Source organism: Protopterus annectens, chromosome 4.part0 (assembly GCF_019279795.1).
Source record: "Protopterus annectens isolate FY-2018-M chromosome 4.part0, PAN1.0, whole genome shotgun sequence".
Lineage (NCBI taxonomy): Eukaryota > Metazoa > Chordata > Ceratodontiformes > Protopteridae > Protopterus > Protopterus annectens.
This window is the reverse complement of record NC_056733.1, coordinates 961469257-961493049: the sequence shown is the minus strand read 5'-3', so window position 1 is coordinate 961493049 and position 23793 is coordinate 961469257. Positions and strand designations below refer to the sequence as shown.

At 40.7% G+C, this 23793-nt stretch overlaps 1 pseudogene; it reads right to left on the bottom strand.

Annotated features, from left to right (window-relative positions):
* Nucleotides 1–18391: 18391 nt before the first annotated feature.
* LOC122799701 lies at nucleotides 18392–20060 on the bottom strand (annotated as a pseudogene).
* Between the last annotated feature and the right edge of the window lie 3733 nt (nucleotides 20061–23793).

The window sequence follows — 23793 nt, the reverse complement described above, 5'->3', positions numbered from 1 at the left end:
CACACGTGCACACAGATGCACACAGGGTGATGATGATGAATGTACATGTATTCATATAACTGCAGTACAAAAAGAACAGTGCAACCATCATGTGTAATGTGTCTGCATTAATATTCACATGTGCACACAGATCCACACAGGGTGATGATGAACGTACATGTACTGATACAACTGCAGTACAGACAGAACAGTGCAACCACCATGTGTAATGTGTCTGCATTAATATTCACACGGGCACACAGATCCACACAGGGTGATGATGATGAACCTACATGAAGTCATACAACTGCAGTACAAACAGAACAGTGCAACCAACATGTGTAATGTGTCTGCATTAATATTCATACATTCACACAGATCCACACAGGGTGTTTATGATGATGAATGCACATGTACTCATACAACTGCAGTACAGACAGGACAGTGCAACCAACATGACTAATGCTTTCTGCATTAATGTGTGATGAAGATGAACATAAGTTTAATGACATGTACTCATACAACTGCAGTACTGATAGAACAGTGCAATCAGCATGGTTAATGCTGTTTGCATTAATATTCACTGGTCCATCTACTTCTGGACAACACCTGGGAATGGCAGGTGAGTGTCTCTATACTGTGTTACTATGACCGATACCTGTTATTGCCTCAGCTTCATGTCATGGGGCTGCAGTTTACTGTCATATTGATTGTTCCCTAACATTGTACACTACAGGTACATCTACTTGGGGGGCACAAGCCATACAGGTGCAAGTACAGACAAACCATGTATGTTACCACAGCAGGTTCATAGCTTACAGCAATGTGTAGCACACATGCCATACATTACATCAATGTCACTGTTTTTCAGCAGAGGGCCATCTGGGCAACAAGTGCAACATCCATCATGTGAGTATCTGCAGCCCCTGTTACTGTATTGTATATGTCATGCTATCAGTATTGTTTTTGCTAAATACATTACTATGTTGTATTTCCCTTTACTTTCTGTAGTACAACACAGAAAGTCAAAACATCAGGAGTCTGTCAGTGGTAGCTCTTACATATCGTTCATACCTGTCATTGCTGGTACCCCTGTTATTGTTCTCCATTAATACTGTGCCCCTCCTCCCATTCCTAGGCCAGAATGCACCAATCTCATCATCTGAACCAACAAGTGGTATGTCTACGTAAAACCTTTTGTATGTTTTAACTGTGTTCAAATGGCTAATGGTGGTAATGATGTTATTAATAACGGTGTTTTTTTCCCTATAATACTTGAAGTTCATATTCACTTGAGGTTGATAGATTGAAGCCATCCTCTGCTATGTAAACACAGCAGAAGTGTGCTGGGCCTGTAACACAGAGATTGAAGCCATACTCTGCTAAGTAAACACAGTTGTACTGTGCTGGGCCTGTAACACAGAGGTCAATAGACTGAAGCCATCCTCTGCTATGTACACAGGAGAAAGTTTCTAATACTGGTTAACTGTTATGTATCTGTGCTGCATAGCTCAGGGTTAGAGCACTGGTCTAATAAACCAGGGGTAATGAGTTCAAAGCTTATTAAGGCATCTACTTGCCCTTTAAAATGTCTATGGCAATTGGGGAGGTGCATTTTTGTCATTTGACTTTTTCTTCTGGACCTCTCATTTGAAGGCCCTGATGCATTTCCAATCCATAGAAGTCCAGCACCTTTTTGAGGCTTTTTAGCAAAGTGGTTAACGTGCTGGTTTTATAATCTAAAGGTTCAGAGTTAAAGCTTTCCTTTGCTAATACACGTGTTGGTGATTTTACTTCTATAGCATGTGTACTCCAATGAGTTTTCAGGGCAAGAGGTTGGAATAATAATTAAGGTATTTATCTCACAGATATATGCCAAATAGTTTGACTCTCATTATTGGTTATGGTCGTGATATTCTACAACTGATAGCCTATGGAATAATAATTAAGGTATTTACTCACAGATACATGATATAGAGTGTGACTCTCATTATTGGTTATGGTCGTGATATTCTACAACTGATAGCCTATGGAATAATAATTAAGGTATTTACTCACAGATATATGCCATATAGTTTGACTCTCATTATTGGTTATGGTCGTGATATTCTACAACTGATAGCCTATGGAATAATAATTAAGGTATTTACTCACAGATACATGATATAGAGTGTGACTCTCATTATTGGTTATGGTCGTGATATTCTACAACTGATAGCCTAGTATATGCCTATTACCTATGAAATGCAGAAAATGGTACTGTTGGGTATATTGAAGGTACTGAGATACCTAAGACTATATTTTTGGCCAAAACCAGTTACTGAAACAAAAGTGATTTAGCAAACTTCATTTTTGTCTTGACTTAGTAATGGGGTCCATTCTTGTCACAGTATGAAAAATATATTTGGAGAAATTAAGCAATGGGAAAGGGAAACCAAGAGAATCTAATATTGGACTACAGGAGAGAGAGTTTGTGGCCTTAATCCTCTGTAATGAAATGCTAGCAAATGTTTTACCCTGTGGTCTGAAGATGAGGGTATTTCAACAGCTTCAGTGAATTTGAACTAGTGAAGACTGAGAAATACATTTTCCTACGCCTGGGCATGTATATAGTTGTGAGGGATTGTGAGACTGTGAGGGCTGAGGAAGCAGCGGTCATAAAGAACTGAAGGTGAATATAACTATGAAACAATATGAGGTTGGGGTGCAAAAGTTGTTATTTTTCAGGTATCAAGGAAAAATCCAGGTGTGAAGGAATGTGATATTGTAGGCCCAGAGAGAGGAACTCACCTGGCTGTTTATAAGTATAGCTGTGAAGGAATGTGAGATGAAGGGCCCTGAGAGAGAGACATTATCCCTATTCTTTGTATGAGCAGCTGAGAAGCAATGTGAGATGATGGGCTCTGACAGAGACACTGTCCCTACTCTTTGTATGTGCAGCTATGAAGGAATGTGAGATGATTGACCTTGAGAGAGGCACTAATACTAGACTTTTGTATGTGCATCTGTGAAGGAATGTGAAATGATGGGGCCTGAGACAGGCAATAAGCCTACTGTTTGTACATGCAGGTGTGAAGGAGCTCAAAACTGTGAAGGAATGGGAAATCATGGCCATGAGAGAGGCATTATCCCTACTGTTTGTATGTGCATTTGAGAAGGAATGTGAGATGAAGGGCAGTGAGAGTGACACTAACCCTACTGTTTGTATGTGCAGCTCTGAAGGAACACAGAACTGTGAAGGATCGTGAGACTATGGGCCCTAAATGAGGCACTAATCATGCTGTTTATATTGACAGCTGTGAAGGAATATTTAATGATAGGCCCTGAGAGAGAGAGACTATCCTACACTTTGTATGTGCAGCTGTGAGGAAGCACAGAACTGTGAAGAAATGTGAGGCAATGGGCCCTGACAGAGACACTATCCCTACTCTTTGTATGTGTAGGTGTGAGGGAGCACAGAACTGTGAAGGAATGTGACGTGATGGGCCTTAGGGAGGCACTAACCCTACTCTTTGTATGTGCAGCTGTGAGGGAGCACAGAAATGTGAAGGAATGTTAGATGATGTTCCATGAGAGAGACCCTAACCCAAATGTTTGAATGTGCAATTGTAAAGGAATGTGAGATGATGGACCCAGAAAGAGGCACTAACATAACTGTTTATAAGTACAGCTGTGAAGGAATGTGAGATGATGGGTGCTGAGAGAAGCCCTAACCCCACTGTTTGTATGTGCAGCTATGAAGGAATGTGAGATAACAGACATTGAGAGAGGCACTAATCCTAGGATTTAGTATATGCAGCTGTGAAGGAATGTGAAATTATGGGCCCTAAGACAGGCACTAACCCTACTGTTTGTATGTGCAGCTGAGAGGAAATGTGAGATGATGGGCCACGAGAGAAACTAAACCTACTGTTTGTATATGCAGTTCTGAAGGAGCACAGAACTGTGAAAGAATGTGAGATGATGGGCCCTCAATGAGGCACTATCCCTACTGTTTGCATATGAAGCTGTGAAGGAATATGAGATGATGGGCCCTGATAGAGGCACTAACCTAACTGTTTACACATGCAGCTGTGAAGGGCAACAAAACTGTGAAAGAATCTGAAATGATTGGCCCTGGAAGTGGCACTAACCCACTGTTTGTATATGCAGCTGTGGAGAAGCATAGAACTATGAAGGAATGTGAAATGATGGACTCTGGGAGTTCATAGGTTCATAGGTTCATACTAGGCTATCTGCCCTAGGGCATTTATAAGCCTAGCCAGAGTGTGTGTGGCTTTCACCACCCCTTAGGATGAGAATACTATACCCATTAGTTTGCTGTGCCTCTGTCCAGTAGTGATACAGAGATGATTCCCGGGGTAAACCTATGATCTCCCATCCACTCGTCAAGATTTCTCTTGAACAGAGTCAGTGAGGGGCTCTGCCTCACATGGACTGGGATTCTGTTCCATAGTGTAGGGAGTCTCTGGGTGATGAATCTGTCCCTCCAGCACGTCCTATTTATATTCGTGTTGAGGTTTAAGTCTCTTGCTCTCGTGGCTCTGGTGGATTTGGATTTTTTGAGGTGGAGCATGTCCATTAATTGGAGGTTGGACATGGTCTTGTATGTTAGGCACAGATCACCTCTGAGCAGGCGGTATGCGACTGAATAGAGCTGGAGTTTCTTCAGTCGGGCATCGTATGACATATGTTTGAGCCCCTTTATCCTTTTGGTGAGGAACTTTTGGGGTCTTTCCAACTGCTGCAGGTGTCGGGTAAGGTACATCTCGAATGGGGCGTTGTACTCAATCATTGGTCTGATAAGTGAAGAGTACAGGGGTACAATGACCTCTCCTGATCTGGATGTGAATCCCTTCATGATCAGGTGGGCAATGTAGAAGGTCTTCCTAACCACTTTGGCAATGTGAGTGTCAAAAGAGAGGTTACTGTCAACTTGGGTCCCCAGGTCCCTGATAACTTCTTCCGTGTTTAATGGATTACCACCTATGTGGTAATTAGGGGTTACCTTGTTTTTCCCAAAGGGTATGACTATACATTTTTGGCATTTAGCTTAAGGCCATGGCTCTGGCACCAGTTATCCATTTCTATGAGACCTCTCTGGAGGATGTCTGTGTCTGATGGAGTGTCAATTATGGTACCCAGTTTGCAGTCATCTGCAAATTTTGTCAGCCACAATCCCCCTATGTTTGCCTGCACTTCAGAAAAATAAATGCCGAACAAGAGGGGGCCCAGGACTGAGCCCTGTGGGACACCGCTCATGACCGGCTTAGAGTCTGACATGGCACCAGCAACTCTAACCCTGTGTGTTCTGTCCTTGAGCCAGTTTGCAACCCATCTTGTGACATATGGGTTTACATCTAAGCTGGTGAGCTTTTCTATGATGCCCGAGTGGGATATTGTGTCAAAAGCTTTTGCTAGGTCAAGGTAGGCTGTGTGAACTGCCTTACCCTCATCAATGGCCTTAGTGACTGTTTCAAAAAAGTCTACCAAGTTCAAGAGGCAGGATCTGCCCTTGACAAAGCCAAATTGGGTAGGATCCAGTGTCTGTAGGTCCCTAATGTCTTTATTTATGAGTTCCATTATGATCCTCTCCATAGCTTTGCAGACAAGGCTCGTCAAGCTTATGGGGCGGTAATTTCCAGGGTCCGTAGAAGCACCGCCTTTGTGGAGTGGGACCACAGTTGCCGTACGCCATTCTTTGGGTACTTATCCTGTAGTAAGGCTAAGATTAAACAGCAGCCTTATGTGTGGGTTTAGTTCCTCATTGAATTTGTGTAGCACACAGCCGGGGACACCGTCCAGTCCCATTGATGCTGTGTTTTTTGCTTAAGAGAGAGCAGCTCTCACCTGGGCATCTGAGATGTTTGGGAGGCTAGACTCTGGTGGGATAGATATTTCTCCTTTTGGGGGGGGAGGGAGGGTAGAAATTTGCACTGAACCTGTCTGCCAGTATGTTGGCAATGTCTGTGGGTTCAGTGATTTTTTTATCATTTTGGACTAATTCTGAGCATATCTGGGAGTTTCCACCCAGGTTTCTAACATAGCTAAAGAAGGCTTTATGATTGTCTTTTGTGTCATTAGCGATTTTTCTCTCAAAGTTGGCCTTGGATGATTTTATGAGTGATCGTAGTTTTTGCTAGTATTGATCAGAGATGCCTTCCCTTTTAGGGATTTTGCTCTGTCATGTAGTAGCTTTCTCCTCTTATTGTAGAGTTTGTTTATGGCTGGGGTCCACCAGACTGGGCCTGCCTTTGGTGGAAAGGGTCTTGATTTTATTAGGGATTGCTTGATCCATACATTCCTGGAGGTGCTCGTAGAAGGCATTTGTAAGGGTTTCAGCAGCGTGGGTTGTGGTTTCCACTGGCTCAGGGGCCTTGAAGGATACCACTCCAGTCTTAAGAAGTGTGAAGTTTGCTTTTGAGAAGTTCTTCACTGTGGTCTTTTTTGCTGGGGGTGGGGGGATGTGGATCTCCAGTGAGATTAATTTATGGTCTGATCTCACCAATGAGGGATATACTTCGGTGTGGAGCATTTTGTCCCCATGTTTGTGATGATCAGGTCTAGTATATTTTCTCCTCTTGTGGGAATGGTGACTAGTTGTTCCATAGCATTTGAGTTTATGACCTCAAGGAACCTTTGGGCTAGGGTGTTGGGGCTTGAGTAATGTTCCCAGTCTATGTTTGGGTAGTTGAAGTCACCCAATATGATGGTGTTTGGAGAGACATTCATACTCTCCAGTGTCTTCAGGAAGGCTGTGTGGGTTTCCTGAGTTTGAGAAGGTGGTCTGTAGCATGTTACAAACTGTAGGGCAGTTTTACCTATGGTTAATTGCACCTGGATGGTCTCTGATGCTTAGGCGTTGCTACTAACCTGGAGGTGTGGGTATCCTTTATGAATATGGATACTCCCCTCCTTTTGTGGTTCGGTCCGGATTTTGGGGCGGAACGCATGATATGAGGTATAACCTGATAGTGCTGGGGTGCTCTCAGGAGCCTTGAACCAGGTTTCAGTCACAGCACAGACATCGATGTTCTCCATACTGAGGAGGGCTTGAGGCGTGCATCTTGAGGTTTAGACTTCTGGCATTGAGCAGTATTACCCTTAGTTTTTCTCCATTTTTGTTTTCTAGGGCGGTAGGTTTATCATTTGAGCCTTGCCTAAAAAAGGCACTATGGGGGTGGCAAGAGCCTTTGCCAATATCCGGAAGCCCAGGGGTGACAGGTGCAATCCGTCCCTTGTGAAGCAGCGTGGCTTGTCAAGCATGTCATCCCAGGCAGACAGACATTGGATCCCCTTAGAATGACACCAGTAATTAAGCCAATTATTAAAGCTGATCATTTTGTCTCTGTATTGTGGCATCATTCTTAGTGAGGGTAGGATACTGCTCATGGTCAGGGTCATACCGGCCTGGGCTACATAATCTGAGAGCTCCTCTATGTCTCTTTTCATGTAGTCCAGAGAGGTATGCCTCAGGTCGTTCACACCGGCACGGACAACGACTGAGTCATACTTGTACTTGCTGTGGAGTGACCTGAGTGCTTGTGTTATGTGGCGGATTCTAGCGCCTGACAGGCAGCTTACTGTGATCTTCTCCTTGTTCAGTCTGGTGAGTGGAACGTCAGTGTGTCTGACTATGGAGTCACCTATAACAAGTGTGTCTGGCATTGTGTTTGGCCTTAAGGGCTGTGACTGTTTAGCACACTGACTTTGAGAACTATGTGTTGCATGTCTTATGTCTTGAGGTGGCAGTTGCTTGGGTGTCTGCTTTGGAGGCCTCTGTAGTTTTGGTAGATTTTTGATCAGTGCCTCCGAGTATGTTTTTGTGTGTTTATGTGTTTGTTTTGCAGTTGTGATAGTTCTATGTGAAACTGGGTTTGTGGTGTGCATGGTTTCCTTCTCCTCCTGTCTGGTCTTGCCAGTCCTGAGTTGAGAGAGCTCAGCCTCCAGTTTGGCTATATAGTTGCATCTCTCACATGTATTTGTGTTTTGTGGGAGAAGGAGTGGGTTGTCTGTGTACATGAGGCAATTGTAACATTGCCTCAAGATGCCCAGATTCACCAGCTGAACAGGAGAGGACGCTAGCAACTGACCCTTCGACATGTTAGAAAAAGTGAAAAAGTTTGCTGTGTAACTGAGTCAGAAGGGACCTATAGGGAAATGGGTACTCAAGGGGATTCTAGGCTAATGTAGTACTTTGTTTAGTATACAAGCACTTTACCTATAAAAAAATGCTTTAGGAGCAAGTGCTGAGCTTTTGAGATAGAGAATAGACTGTTTAGATTGCAAGTAGAGAAGTTCTAATGGAAAAAAAATTGAAGAGCAGACTTTACGGAGCCAGAAATAGTTTAACCTTGTTTAACCGGCGCTGCCCGATGGCGCTTTATGGGCAACTCCGTGCTAAATCACGCAAAAGCGCGCTAAAGCGGGCCTTATAGCAGGGGGCTGAAAAGAGCCAGGAATTGACCCAAAACGGCCAATAGACTACAAGTTTCTGGCTGGAACCACTGCTCTAGGGACAAATAGGCTGCTCAGTGCTCCCCACTCCCACTGGTGAACAAAGAAGCTTCCCTTTATCCAAATAAGGATGTGGAATAGCACAGGAACCAAGCCAAAGCCCAGAGATCAGCAAACTCTGAAGACTGGACTATTCTAGTTCAGTAAGGCGGGAAAACAAGAATTTTTTTTTTTTTTTTTTGCAGAAAACAGAGGAAAAACAGACAGTAAATGCTATAAATGCTTTTAAACAGCTAGCGCACTTGAGTGTGTTAGCCTACAGGTAAAATTAAGCAACAAATAACTTTTTTAAAAGTGCAAAACAGTTAATCAACATAAAAACAGTTTAAATAGAATGCAGAGCTGTATAAACAGGTGAAAATGCAGTCGCTAAGCAGTAAATAATCAAAAAGCCAGAAAAAATACTTAAATCAGGAAAAAGTCACTCTTTTGCTCTCTGCTGCTTGTAGAACTCTGCAGGACACCACGAGGAGCTGTGCTGAGTTGAATACAAGCGAAAAAGTGCGCTAAAGCGGGCTTTATTACAGGGGGCTGAAAAGAGCTAGGAACTGACCCAAAATGGCCAATAGACTACAAGTTTCTGGCTGGAACCACTCCTCTAGGGACAAACAGGCTGCTCAGTGCTCCCCACTCCCACTGGTGAACAAAGATGCTTCCTTTTATCCAAATAAGGATATGGAATAGCACAGGAACCAAAACAAAGCCCAGAGGTCAGCAAACTCTGAAGACTGGACTATTCTAGTTCAGTAAGGCGGGAAAACAAGGTTTTTTTTTTTTTTGCAGAAAACAGAGGAAAAACAGACAGTAAATGCTATAAATGCTTTTAAGCGGCTAGCGCACTTGAGTGTGTTAGCCTACAGGTAAAATTAAGCAACAACTAACTTTTTAAAAATGCAAAACAGTTAATCAACACAAAAACAGTTTAAATAGAAGGCAGAGCTGTATAAACAGGCTAAAATGCAGTCGGTAAGCAGTAAATAATCAAAAAGCCAGAAAAAATACTTAAATCTGGAAAAAGTCACTCTTTTGCTCTCTGCTGCTTGTAGAACTCTGCAGGACACCACGAGGAGCTGTGCTGAGTTGAATACAAGCGAAAAAGCGCGCTAAAGCGGGCTTTATTACAAGGGGCTGAAAAGAGCTAGGAATTGACCCAAAATGGCCAATAGACTACAAGTTTCTGGCTGGAAGCACTCCTCTAGGGACAAATAGGCCGCTCAGTGCTCCCCACTCCCACTGGTGAACAAAGACACTTCCTTTTATCCAAATAAGGACATGGAATAGCACAGGAACCAAGACAAAGCCCAGAGATCAGCAAACTCTGAAGACTGGACTATTCTAGTTCAGTAAGGCGGGAAAACAAGATTTTTTTTTTTTTTTTTTTTTGCAGAAAACAGAGGAAAAACAGACAGTAAATGCTATAAATGCTTTTAAGCGGATAGCGCACTTGAGTGTGTTAGCCTACAAGTAAAATTAAGCAACAACTAACTTTTTAAAAGTGCAAAACAGTTAATCAACACAAAAACAGTTTAAATAGAATGCAGAGCTGTATAAACAGGCTAAAATGCAGTCGCTAAGCAGTAAATAATCAAAAAGCCAGAAAAAAATACTTAAATCAGTTATAGCAGATACAGTTATAACAAATGCTCTGAAATATACTGTATATTTCCAAAATGTTTGAGAAGGACAGTCAGAACACAAGAAGGTTCAGGCGAAAGAGAAAAAAAAAAGTTTTGTTTTACTTTATGAAAGGGAAAAAGGAGGAACAGAAGGCCTTATCAAATGTTCTCTCTGTATTAAGCAGAATGAGCTAATGACACTAGACTGGGAGGTGTGTCACGGTAGGGGCGGGCAACTGCAAAGCCACCAAGTATAAGAGCAAGACACCAACAGGGAGGGAGGGTGGAATAGCCTACAAGACAGCAAGCACTAGAGAGACAAATGAAAGTTTTTAAACAGATAAGGATTTGTGAAGATACTGAATAGACAAAGTGCTTTATATATATTAAATTGTAAAAACAGTAAACTGTAAAAATAATCAAAAAAATCAAGATACTTATATTTTGTAGCTCAGTTGCAGTCAACAACTTCTCCAGTCTGCACTGTGTGCAAAGACAGGAGCTTCTTTTTATTTTTTACAAGAACACAAAAGAACCAGCCCCCACTAGCCAAGAGATAATTACACAGAGGAATGTTTCAGTTTACACAATAGCCTACAAGACAGCAAGCACTAAGGAGACAAATGAAAGTTTTTAAACAGATAAGGATTTGTGAAGATACTGAATAGACAAAATCAACTGGTTAATAAGTACATCTGTGAAGAACAAGACTAAGAAGGAATGTGAGATGATGGGCCCTGAGAGAGGCACTAACAAAGCTCTTTATAAGTACAACTATAAATGAATGTGAGTTGGAAACAGCTGAGAGAAGCACTAATCCTAATGTTTATAAGTACAGCTGTGAATGAGCACAGAACTGACATACCTGTCAACTGTACATATTTTTGCAGAGCATCCAGATTTTTGCCTAATAATTTTTCTCTTTTTCTCATAAAATTGTGTTTTTCTAGCAAACCATTAGCAAATTTTTGAAGGTTGATTCATAGATTCTTACTAAGCTAACTGTGCTTGTGCGCAATTTTAAGCTTAGCCAATTATCCCTTGTGAGACTCAAACCCTGCACCTTGTGTTTGTAAGGCAAACACCTTAACCATTAGGCCACCCTTGAAGTAAAAAAAATAACGACAGACATTTGAGTTTCAGATTTCATACCCTTCAGACAATGAATACTAATGCAAAACCTGTTATTCTATCAGTTTTCTAAGTTTGTAAGGGCAATATTTAAAAATTATCCCTATTTTTGGGCCTTTGCCCCCCCCCCCCATTATTTATGGCTTTGTCCAGATTTTGTGCTCTAAGAGGTTGAGACGTATGACTGTGAAGGGCCCTGTGAGAGGCAGTAACCCTATTGTTTGTATGTGCAATTGTGAGGGAGCACAGGATTGTGAAGGATTGTGAGATAGTGGGACCTGAGACAGGCACTAACCCTACTGTTTGTATCTGCAGCTGTGAAGGAATGTGAAATGATGTGCTCTGAGAAAGACACTAATCTGTTTATACCTACAAATGTGAAGGGCCACAGAATTGTGAAAGAATCTGAAATTATATGCCCTGAGAGTGGCACTAACCCCACTCTTTGTATGTGCAACTGTGAATTAACACAGAACTTTGAAGAAATGTGAGATGATGGGTCCTGAGAAAGGCAATAATCCTACTGATTGTATGTGCAGCTGTGAAGGAGCATAGAACAAAGAAGGAATGTAAGATGATGGACTCTGAGAGAGGCACTAACCCAACTTTTCATAAGCACAGCTATGAAGAAGCACAGAACTAAAAGGAATGTGAGATGGTGGACCCTGAGAGAGGCACTAACCCCTACTGTTTGTATGTGCAGCTATGAACAAGCACAGAACTAAGAGGGAATGTCAGATGACAGGCCCTGAGGAAAGTATTAACCCTACTGTTTGTATGTTCGGCTGTGAAGGAGCACAGGACTGTGAAGGAATTTAAAGTGATGGGCCCTTAAAGAGGCACTAATCCAACTGTTTATAAGTATAGTTGTGAAAAAGTACGGGACTAAGAAGGAATGTGAGAAGATGGGCCCTGAGAGAAGCACTGACCCAACTTTTTATAAGCAGATCTGTAAAGAAGAACAGAACTAAGAAAGAATGTGAGATTATGGGCCCTGAGAGAGGCTCTACCCCTACTGTTTGTAGGTACAGTTGTGAATGAGCACAGAACTATGAGGGAATGTGAGATGATGGGTCCTGAGGATGGCACTAACCCTATTATTTGTATATGCAACCCTGAATGAAAACAGCTGCTAAGGACTGTACAATGAGAGACCCCGAGAAAGACTTTGATATGAAAGTACAGCTGTGAAGTTATGTGTTTTGGATTGTTTGGATAAAAGCTCTGATTGTGATGTGTGTAAATAGACTGTGAAGAAATGTGAAGTACTGTTTACCAAGAATAGATATTTCCTGTTAAGTACAGCTATGAGAGAATGTGAGATGGTGTTTCTTCTGTTAATACAGCTGTGACAGAATGTGAGATGGCAGAATTTGATAAAAGCTGTCATCCTTTTGTTTGTAAATGTATTGTGAGGGAGTGCTAGATGGTGGGACTCTAATCTGTAAGTACAGTTGTGAGAGAATGTGAGATAGTGGGTCCTCTGTAAGTACAGCTGTGACAGAATGTGAGATGGTGGGTCCTCTGTAAGTACAGCTGTAAGAGAATGTGAGATGATGTGTCCTTTGTAAGTACAGCAGTAAGAAAATGTGAGATGGTGTGTCCTCTGTAAGTACAGCTGTAACAGAATATGAGATGGTGGGACTCTATCTATAAGTGCATTTGTGAGAGAATGTGAGATGGTTGATCCTCCAGAGAAAGGTTGTGTTTCTTCTGCTGCTACATACAGCTGTGAACAAAATTCTGAAGTGGCTAGATCAGATAAGAAGAGCAAATGCTAAATTATTTTCTGTCATTTCTGATACAATTGTAGCTTTTTGATATGTCACCTGTTCAATCTGTGGAACTGAATACTAACCAGTAAGTAGAAATCAGGCTGTGATCATGAAGATATTTAGCAGTTAAAGGTGCATCGTCTGTTTATTTAGTACCTGATAGACTTCTGTGGGGAGATCTAGGCCTTGCCATTGTCCCTTTATTTGGTACCTGATAGACTCCTGAGGTGAGATGCAGGCCTTGCCTTCCATGTCATTAGGGATCCAGTGGTCTCAGATCTCTTACACCTCAGCATATCAAATTGTCCTACAAATACCAGAACCAGGGATCTAAATATTCACCAGCAGCAGATGAATAAAGCATGATGGAGAAACAGGTTAGTCATATAGCACCTACCCCACCTCTGGAACAGACTGATACGCTATCATCCTTCAAGCAGGATCTGTATAAATGAAAGGGAATTTGCATATTCACTGCAGGGTTGGCTGGCACAGCCCCCCTGGGGAGAGAGGAGGTATGGAGTAAGAGTGAGTCCTATTAAGGAGTAAATGTTTATAAGACTCAGTTAACACAAATTTCTTTTGATTCCTATGACTTCTGCGATAATATTTACATCATTGTATGTAGATCGTTGTGAGTAACAAAGACAGAGCAAGAGGACTGAAATATTGGCACTAGAAATGCTGAGTGCTGACACATGACCCAACATGTAGGAGAAGAGCGAATCCTGAACATTCTTTTAAAGGGGAGGGGACAAAACCCCACACACACACCCTGAACTTATATATAATAATTCCGAGATCACCATACCTTGTAGAAAAGGGGACATTCCAGGAAATGGTCACTTCAGATTTAATACATGAAAATCCTTTTTTTTTTACAATCTTGTCTCTGTGTTTTGGGACTTGCTGTAGGTGGGCCCTGACATTTCAGATGGTTGCAGTTAGAGACAGAAATATCTCCTTAAATTCCATGACTGGTAACTGAAATCCTTGGAACTGCAGATGTACAAGTACAAATGGGTCTGCTCCGTGCTAAGTCTCAGGTTGTAGCATCTGTGTTTTTTCCCCAAGTCTAAGGTTGTAGTATGTTGGAGTATTCCCTATACTCTGAAAGTGTGGTATCTTTAAATACACCCAAGTATGAGATTTTAGTATCTCAAAATGTTCCCCCAACTCTGAGTTTGTGGTGTCTCTGAGTATAAACTGTACTATGAGCGTAATCTGAGCTTGTAGTGTCTGTGAGTATCCCCCCACTCTACACCAGTGGTATCTTTCAGCAACCCCCTACCCTGAGTTTGTGGCATTTCTGAGTATACTCCCTACTGTGATTCTGAGCATTCTCAGAATTGTATACAAAAATTGCAATGGGGTGGTATGCAGAAACACCTAAATGGTGTAACTGCTGTAGCTCTCAATTGTCCAGATTTTGTCTTGTATTTTTAGTGTATTCCTTATGAAATCTGTGGTTTTCTGGCAAATCGCGTTGAATTAAAGTCACTAAATAATAACGTACATTTGAATTTCAGACATTGTAAACTTCAGAAAATGCATGCTAACATAAATCCAATTATTCTAGTTATTTTCTAAATTTATAAGGTAATCAATCTCTATTTGGGGGTCTTTGTCCCCTCCCCCCATTATTTAGGCTTTGTCTAGATTTGTTTCACTAAGAACTTGAGAAGGCAGGAACAGTGCATTCCAGCATGTAGAATTTATAAGTATCTACAGTATGTGTGGACACATGCAGGGTGAAAGTAGGACAGACATACCTCTCAAATGTCACTGATTTTATTGGACGTCCCTGACTTCAACTCACATTTTAGTTCTGTCCCTCTTAAACCCTCCTAAAACTGGTAACTTTGGGGAAATAGGTGCTGAATTACATTTAATAAATAATTGCAATAATCACTGTAGATTACAGATTTCTTTTACTTCAGAAAATGTATTTAAATCTATAGTCTATTATTTTGTCAATGTCTCAAGTTAATAATACTAATATTCTGACAGCGTCCCTGATTGTCCCTGATTATTTCTGGATTTGTCCCTGATTCTGTTGAGATTTGTCCCTGATTGGTTGAGAGCTATGAGACAGAGAAAATGAATAATGGGTGTCTCTGTTTCTCACTGCGCACAGATTATTTAAAGAAATTCATAGGTTCAAAGGTGATTACTAGGCTATTGGCACAAGAGCCTTTATGACCCTAGCCAATAACACCCAGGATATGACAATAATTTATCTTAATTTCCCAGATATCAGATGGGGTAGTATCAGGGTAGTGGGTCTTTGGGTGTTGGAACCCTGAGTCATTTAACAGATAGCCTCTGCCCATAAGGTACATGGGCAGTTCTTTGGGAGTGAAATTACAGTTCCTCATCCACTTATCCAAATTGTTTTTGAAGACAATGAGGAATGGGCTTTGTTTTATGAAGCTGGGAAGTTTATTCCATAGATGAGGTAGCCTTTGGGATATGAATCTGTCTCTCCAGTAAGTTCTGTTAGAGTCACAAATAAGGTTCATACCCATGGTACACATAACCCTCTTATAATTGTTTTTCCAAATATGTAACGTTTTCATCAGGGCTGGATCAGAGAATGCCTTGTAGGCCAGGCATAAGTCCTCTCTTAATAAATGATCTAAGACAGAGTAAAGGGATAGGGCCTTTAATTGGTCTGCATAAGACATGTGTCTTGCACTTTGAATTTTTTAGTGAGAAACCTCTGGGGCCATTGCAGTTGGTATAAGTGCCTGGTTAGGTACATGCAGAAGGGAGCATTGTACTCAGTTATGGTCCTGAAGGGCTGAATAGAATAGCACTATGACTTCATTTGACTTTGATGCCATGCCTTTAATTATACGTTGAGCCACATAGAAGGATTTCCCCACTACCATATCTACCTGGTGGTCAAAGTTTATGTTACTATCTGTCTGTATTCCTAGGTCCCTCAACACTCAGTCTACTTTTAGGGGTATGCTATCAATATTATAATTTGCAGGGATATCTGATTTACCAAAGGGTAGGATTATGAATTTTTTAGCATTTACTCTCAAACCATGGTTTTGGCACGAGCCATTTTTCATTTTTGGCCTGTTTATAGGATGGCAACATCATTTGGGGGTTCAGTGATTGCTCCAACCTTACAGTTGTCAGTGAACTTGGTGAGCCAGAGCCCCCCACATTGTCTTTCACTTCAGAGAAGTATACACCAAGCAGGAGGGGTCCCAACACTGAGGCCTCTGGGACACCATTAGTAACAGGTATGTTATTGGAGGTGGATTCACCTATCTGGACAGCATGTGCCCTCTCAGTGAGTCAGTTTGATATCCATCTTATGATGTAGGGGTTTATACCCGACTCTGTAAGTTTATCTATGATCCCTGAGTGGGGGATTGTGGCAAAAGCTTTTGCCAGGCCTAGATAAGAGGTGTGCACTGTTTTACCCTGTCCACATCCCTGGTGAATTTCTTATAATCCACCAGATTAAGCAGTCAAGACCTCCCTCTGACAAAGCCAAATTTGGTCTGGTCCAGTGTTTGGAGAATTCCTGTTATGATTGATCAGGTCCATGATAATTCTCTCCATGGCCTTGCAAAAGTTCTGACAAGCTTGTGGACAACAGCTAAGGACAACAGGGAAGATAGTTACTTACTGCAGAATGCAATTCTTGTTTTACACCAAACCTGGTAATGGTGATTTTAAAATGCAAACTGGCATCTGACAGAAACATTGAGCTATATACATCCCACTCCAGAAGAACATCTGGAATCAGACCTCCTCCCAGCTGGGTGTGTATTCTCAATTTCTAGTTTAAAGGTCCAGTCTAATCACATGTGCAACCAGGATCTCCAGATTTTTGTTCTCTCCATATTCAGACTGTTTTCCTCCAGGAGTACTAATGAGAAACATCTGATTTGAATACCAGACTCCTCCCCTTTTATGTGTGAAATATATATGAAACAGAGATTTAAAACTGCAGCTCGTATACTGCAATAATTACAACAGAAGGTTTGTAACCGGAGTAGAAAGAGATGTTCTATGTATTTGCCAAACTCCTGTCCTTTTATCTATAATATTATACCAAATACAGAATTAAAAATGTTTCACATGTACCAAAAGTATTATATTAAAACATTTTGCTGCATAGCTTGTAATAAGCAAGAAATATCTGATTTGCACAACAAAATCCTGACCTTTTATCTCTGGTATACAGAATACCTATTACAATAAAGATACAGCATGTAGTAAATCATAAAGTTCTTTAATATGATACCTAGTAAAATATTAAGCACAGACCCCTAATGGACACAGTTATCTCCTCCCTCAGTTCACTTTACACTTTCAGTTTCACTTATACCTTTGATACTAAAATGTGTACTGCATTTGTACGAACCAAAATGCTGCCCTCTTAAAATTAAGTCCTACATCATGAGATCCATGATGAATGACTGGGTGCTTCCACTCATGTATTCAGTGTACAACAGCTCTCATGCATGCATGCCGTCAGTGGGGTGTCACTTCAGAAAAATTACCCACAGAATTCACTGTTAGAACCTCTGCACAAGTACATTTTAGTACCACTTTACCAACAGTCTCTACTTGTGCCTTAAATGACAGACAGGTGTTGATATATTCGGTGTGATTTTGCATGAAACAAACCACCGTACACTATCCATCTGAAAGGGTACACCTCACACCCCCTAACCACCTCAGTGAAAAGACATATTCTATTTAAAATAAATTTGCACTCACTTGCAAGGTAGCATAACTTTTCGGGTGCAATAAAACAGTATGAGAGTGTGCAGGGGGACTTGTCCCTGTAAAATGAGTGGATGGGAAACCACAAATTTGTCCCAGGGGTTCCACCTTTGGCCCTCATTGACAGGGGTGACAGGTGCTGACTTAGAGTTATTTTTGGGGGATAAACTCTTGGCTAGGCTTGTATGGCAGGGCCATTAGCCTAGTAATCACCTATGATTGTATAATCCTAAATCTCTTGTAAAGTACTTGCCACCTATGTTGGCATTAATTCAGTGGAGGTTTCATTTGTTTGGTGCAGTACAGACAGACAGTACTACTTTGTAATTGCTGTGTTGTATTATACTATTGTTATATTTGCTTGTGCTTAAAACTGCTTGAAAATTAGTAGAGGCAAGTGTTATGAAATAATGATGTTTATAGTTCAACTCATATAGGAGCCCAGTGGCAAAACATTATGAATGTTGCTGTCTGCCTTGTAGTTCAGAAACAAAGGAAAACATGAATCAGAATTGCAGGCACACATGCACCCACGCACACACACACTGTCTATAGTTCTTACCTGTTAGTTATATCACATAGGTATATCAACAAATAATTCTCAGAGATAAATACTTGTAATTCAGAGTTAATTTTATTAGTAATCAAGCCATTAGGTAGGAGCAATAATTTGTAATCACATTGCCGATTGCAAAATAACAGAAAATAGACCATCTTAAAAAAGTGAAAATTACTGAAAGTCAGATTAATGAATTATGCCCCAAAATGCATAATATTGCAATGTGTTTTAGATAACCACCCCATTAAGTACATTATGATTGCAGTGCACATTAGATTAAAATTCTCAAATGATTTATGCAGTTTTAACAAGAAAAAAGAATTAGATAACCTTATGAAAATTCTTGCTTTATGCCAAACCTAATAATGGTGACCGTCACCTGACAGAAACATTGTGCTATATATTCTCTCTCACAACAATAAGCCTGCTTTTCTTACCATCTAGTTTAAAGCTCATTTAATTAGCTAGGCAGTGTTTAAAATGTTGATAAAGCAATTCCCTGAAAATCAGAATTAATGTAATGCAACAGCTGTTTGTTTTAACTTTAAATCAGTTCGGGACTCAAAGATAGTTTATTTTAATACATATATCTATTTGTCTGTAACCTTCTGCAAGCTAGGGTACTGTGGCTGTTACTGTAATATGACAATCTTATGCGAAGAAAGATGCCAATAGTCAGCTTTGATAGCAAGTGCTTTTAGATAGTTTCTCTAATGCAGATTCATAATCCATGGATGTCCCACCTTCACAGTGGTACTGTCCCTATTATGTTTTAGTTGTAATACCCCCAGTGATTCTTAATTCTACCGGAACAGTGAACCATGGATTATAGGTTTTGTATGGGGGGGGTTTAGTACACGGCAAAATTACATCATCTTTCCTATTAGTAACAGATTGGGGTTTTCCCTTCTTCAATAGTAAATGTATTAGAAACATTAAATGATGATTCAATATCTGCTGACTCTATGAAAGCACTTACATTTAATGAAAACTATTCCTTATAACAATGCTAGGCTCATTTTTGAAAGGGAAAGTCTCTGGTGCTGGTTTCATAGTCTTTGGTTATGGTGATGTAGATTTTCTCATAATCGATTGGATTCACAGAAACAAACTGATCGATCTTTTTGACAGATGACTTTCCCGTCTTCAGTTTGTCCCATTGCAATACTGCTTTTATTAAGGTTTGCCTGCTTTCAGTGGATAGACGTGCGACACTTTGTCATGGAAATCACGAGTTCCATAATCTGGAACTCTGTCTCCTTCCCTGGCCAGCAGAAACTTGCCTTCTCGATTCGGATGTTCATACAGTGCCCATGCCCCTCGCTGAACTATGTGAGAAGAGGCTTTGTCATCAAAATCCCCTTTAGTAAGATCAGCTTCATGTTCGAACACTTTCCTTCTGCCTTCATAGTTTGCATGCTCATAAACAGTGATCCGTGGTTGCACCAGGCTCTCAGTTATTAACAAGAGGGACGAAATTGTATTGTTGTTGATATCGATCCATGAATAGTTGCCTTCTTCAAATAACTGAGCCCGTCCTTTGTAATCAGGGTGTTCGTAAGTGACCCAGGGCTGTCCTATTACCTTTAAAGAGGATATGCAGTCATTGAAGTTCTCCAGTCTCAGGTCAGGGACACTGTCAGTGAATTCTCTGCTAAGCCCCTTGAAATCAGCATGCTCGTAAACAATGATCTTACTCATGGTGATCTGGTGATCTGGCTCTATTGTTGTCTGCAAGGACTTGATTGGAGACCCTGGAGATGCTCCTGCACAGCATCGTTTATTTATACTGTCCGCGCGCAGCCTGTGCCCGCCTGCTGTGCGCTGATTGGTTACAATTATTACAATCAGGGCGCGTTAGTTCTTAGAATGTAACCGCGCGAAGTGGGAGTTCGGCTGGGGGGGGGGGGGGGTGAGAAGCCCTTGAATTAGGGGTGCGGGTACCCCCTGCCACCTTTGCGCCGGAGGATTTGAGCACTTCGCGTCCTAGAAATAAAAGGCAATTTGGGAAAGATTTTGGACAAAAAGGTTTCCTAATTTATTTCCAACAACTGCATAAAACAATTAAACTGGATGCGGACCAGGATATACGAAGCAACAGAAACAACTCAAGTTATGCAACAATGAGAGGGCTTTTATTTTTTGAAATAAGGTGAAGTCATATCTCTCAACCTGTTAGAGGACGATTCTGGACAAAGTAAGTGTATCACCTTTTCAAATGCCCTGACCAAAGTGTTTTTTTTTTTTTTTTTTTTTTTTTTTTTATTGAGACGAGGTGAAATTTTGCACAGCTAAACATACCCACGGGCAGTACAAAGGACAGACCTTCACTTTTTTACCAAATAAAAACTTACTCTTGTAGCATTTGAGTTCTCCATGATTATTTTCCATAACAATTCCGATGTTTCAGGTACAAAATAATTGTTTTATGCAACTATTAAAACAAACTCATAAAATATTATTTTTGTTCTATATAACAGCAGGACATTTGACATGTTTAGTATTTTTCGCAGGATACAATTGCCCAAAACAGGGGCTGTCCCTCTATATAAGAGGGACAGGTGGTAACAGTAGATAATATCGGAGGGACAAAGACCCAAATCAGAGTCACATTTTAAATAATCGTGTAAATTGAGAAAGTTCATAGACTAACATGTTATGCTTTTGAGAATGGGCGGGCGACCAGTTGCCACCTTTTCAAATGCCCAAAGTGGGTTATTTTTGTAAGAAACATCAGATTTTGAAGGAGAAAACCTACCCACGGCCAGTGCAACGGATAGATAGAGGTTCACTTTTTTACCAAAATAAAAGCTTATTCTTTTCCCATTTGAGTAACTTATTCTAGTTGCATTTAGGTGTTTCAGATATAACATAACTGATTTATGCAACTATTAAAGAAAACGTGTGAAATACTTTTGTTGTAAAATCTCGGGACATTTGCCGTGTTTTATTTTTACTTCTCACACCACACAACTGCCCAAAGTAAGGGGATGGGTTGTAGGAGAGCTTGTGCTAGTGTTAGAGGATTAGGGTTAGAGAAAGGACTTAGTTAAGGAATGGATTTAGTCGTGTGTGTGTGTGTGTGACAGGTGGTAACTGTGTTTTAAACTTCATCATGAACGTATTCCGGCAGGGCGTTAATGTCCAGGTAATGCCCGCTAACAATCGGGTCCACCGCTACACGGATTCGAACTGTGACCGAGATACCGGCCGCCGTGAGTTTACGCTCCACCAACCGCTCTTTTGGTGTTTAGCGAGTGTAAAATTAAAACAAATGGATACATATATATATATATATATATATATATATATCTATAGAAAAGTGTGCGTGTTTATGTCTCTGTTGTGTATGACTGCACAGACACAATCTCTCACATGTACATCATTATCAGGAACGTTCCTCATTCTGAGTCTTAAAATGTCCATGTTCCTCCTTGTTTCACACTGAAAGTGCCTATCATGAATTCAGTTATAAGAATAGTTTAACTAATATCTATAGTAAGTAATACTGAATCATATTAATTCATCAAAGTATCATTCTATAAGTATAAAGTATCACACTTTAACCATCCCATGAGCTCCCTAGTTGAAGTTATTAGTTAGCTCTTAGCAGCTGTTCCACATTATGACAGGTAGTGTTGCACATTTGGGAGATGGAAGGCTCAGAGCTATGTGCAGAGGTGCTTACCTGCATGAAGAAGTGTGTGTGTGTGTGTGTGTGTGTGTGTGTGTGTGTGTGTGTGTGTGTGTGTGTGTCACTGAGAGAGAAAGAGAACAGTGGATGCTACTCTTTTGAAATTAAGAGGTGTTTGTACCTCTCAACCTCTTAGATCAAGAAATTGAGTAAAGCCTAAAATAATGTTGGGACAAAGGTTCAAAAATAGGAATTGACTTTAAATATTGCTTTTATATGCTTAAAAGGTAGCTAGAATATCATGATTTGTATTAAAATGCATTTTCTAAAGGATATGAAGTGCATACCTTTCACCTGTCCCTGATTTTTAGGGACACCCCTGATTTTGACTCAGGTTTTGGTTCTGCCTTCCTTAATCCCTCCTAAAACTGGTTACATCTTTTATTTATTATTTGTTGACCCGGTTAGTCTAGCTTGATATATGTCCATTTTCAGTAGAGGCCAGGGGAGAAAAGCTCCACAACAGCAGAATGCAACTAATATACATGAGTAAATGTAGACATAAGGGAATACTAATCAACACTTGGTGATACATAGTAACAAAAAACCCTACGAGTTATGCTTATTTACATTACATAACAAAAAGGAACAGCAATGAGGGAAGGACATGTAACTTGGTCTATACAATAACAGGCACAAAACAAAAATAGACACTTCTGACAACAGAGTTTAAAGCAGAAACTTAGTAAACTAGAAAGGTTAGATGTCACAAAAAGAGGTTTAGCCAGGACTGGTGCATGGACACAGCCATTGTGAATTAAGGAAGGTTTTTAGATGCTTTTTGAACAGAGTAGATGAAAGGGATGTGAGATTACTTGGAAATTAATTCCAAAGGATTCCAACGGTGTTAGTAAATAGAGAATCACCTGATTTGTTATTGGATTTTAGGGTTGCAGCTAGTAACTTATTAGCTGAGCGTAGGGTACTTAGATTTATATGGGATGATCACGTTAGAGAGAATGGGGGTATTCGTAGGATGATGCAAGATTTTGTGGGTGATGGTTAGTTGCTGAAAAAGAAGCTGGTTTTCAAGTTCCAACCATCCTAGTTTCCTTAGATTTTGACAATGGTGAGTACGGAATGAGGATCCAGTGGCAAATCTGGCAATGGTATTGTAAAAAGTGGCCAGCTTATTTTGATTGTTTTTGGATAGATTTGTAAAAATTGGGGAGGCATAGAGAAGGGTGGAAATTAGATGAGTTTGGGCAATAGTAGTCCTGGCTATAGGTGTAAGGAAGGGTTTTAGCCTATAGAGGAAACCCAGTTTTCTATTCACTGATTTGATGGTTGAGTTTATGTGTGAGTCAAAGTTGAGGTTATGGTCAATTGTTTCACCTAAGAGTTTAGTAGCTGTGTCTGGTACTATTACAGTGCCATTATTTGATACGATTGTGAAATCAATAGAGGGAGACTTCTGGGTAGGGGTAAACAGTAGAAGGTTTTTTTTTTTTTTTTGGGTTAAGGAGGAGACAGCGTTTGGAGAACCAGTTTTCAACTAAGCTAAATACTTTTTGGGTGTTAGATTGGAGTTCAGCAGAAGATGCTGCAGCGTGATTAGGTTCGAGTCATCGCCATATTGCATACAGGTGGTTTGAGGTAGGGATGTTTTCAGGTCGTTGATAAAAATAGAAAAGAGGAGGGGCCCCAAAATAGAGCCTTGTGGGACTCCCTGCGAGATAGGGAGTAGAGTAGATAGGTTGTTGTCCCAGAGGACTGCCTGTTGTCTATCTCTTAGATAGGATTCAAACCATTTTACTGCCTGAG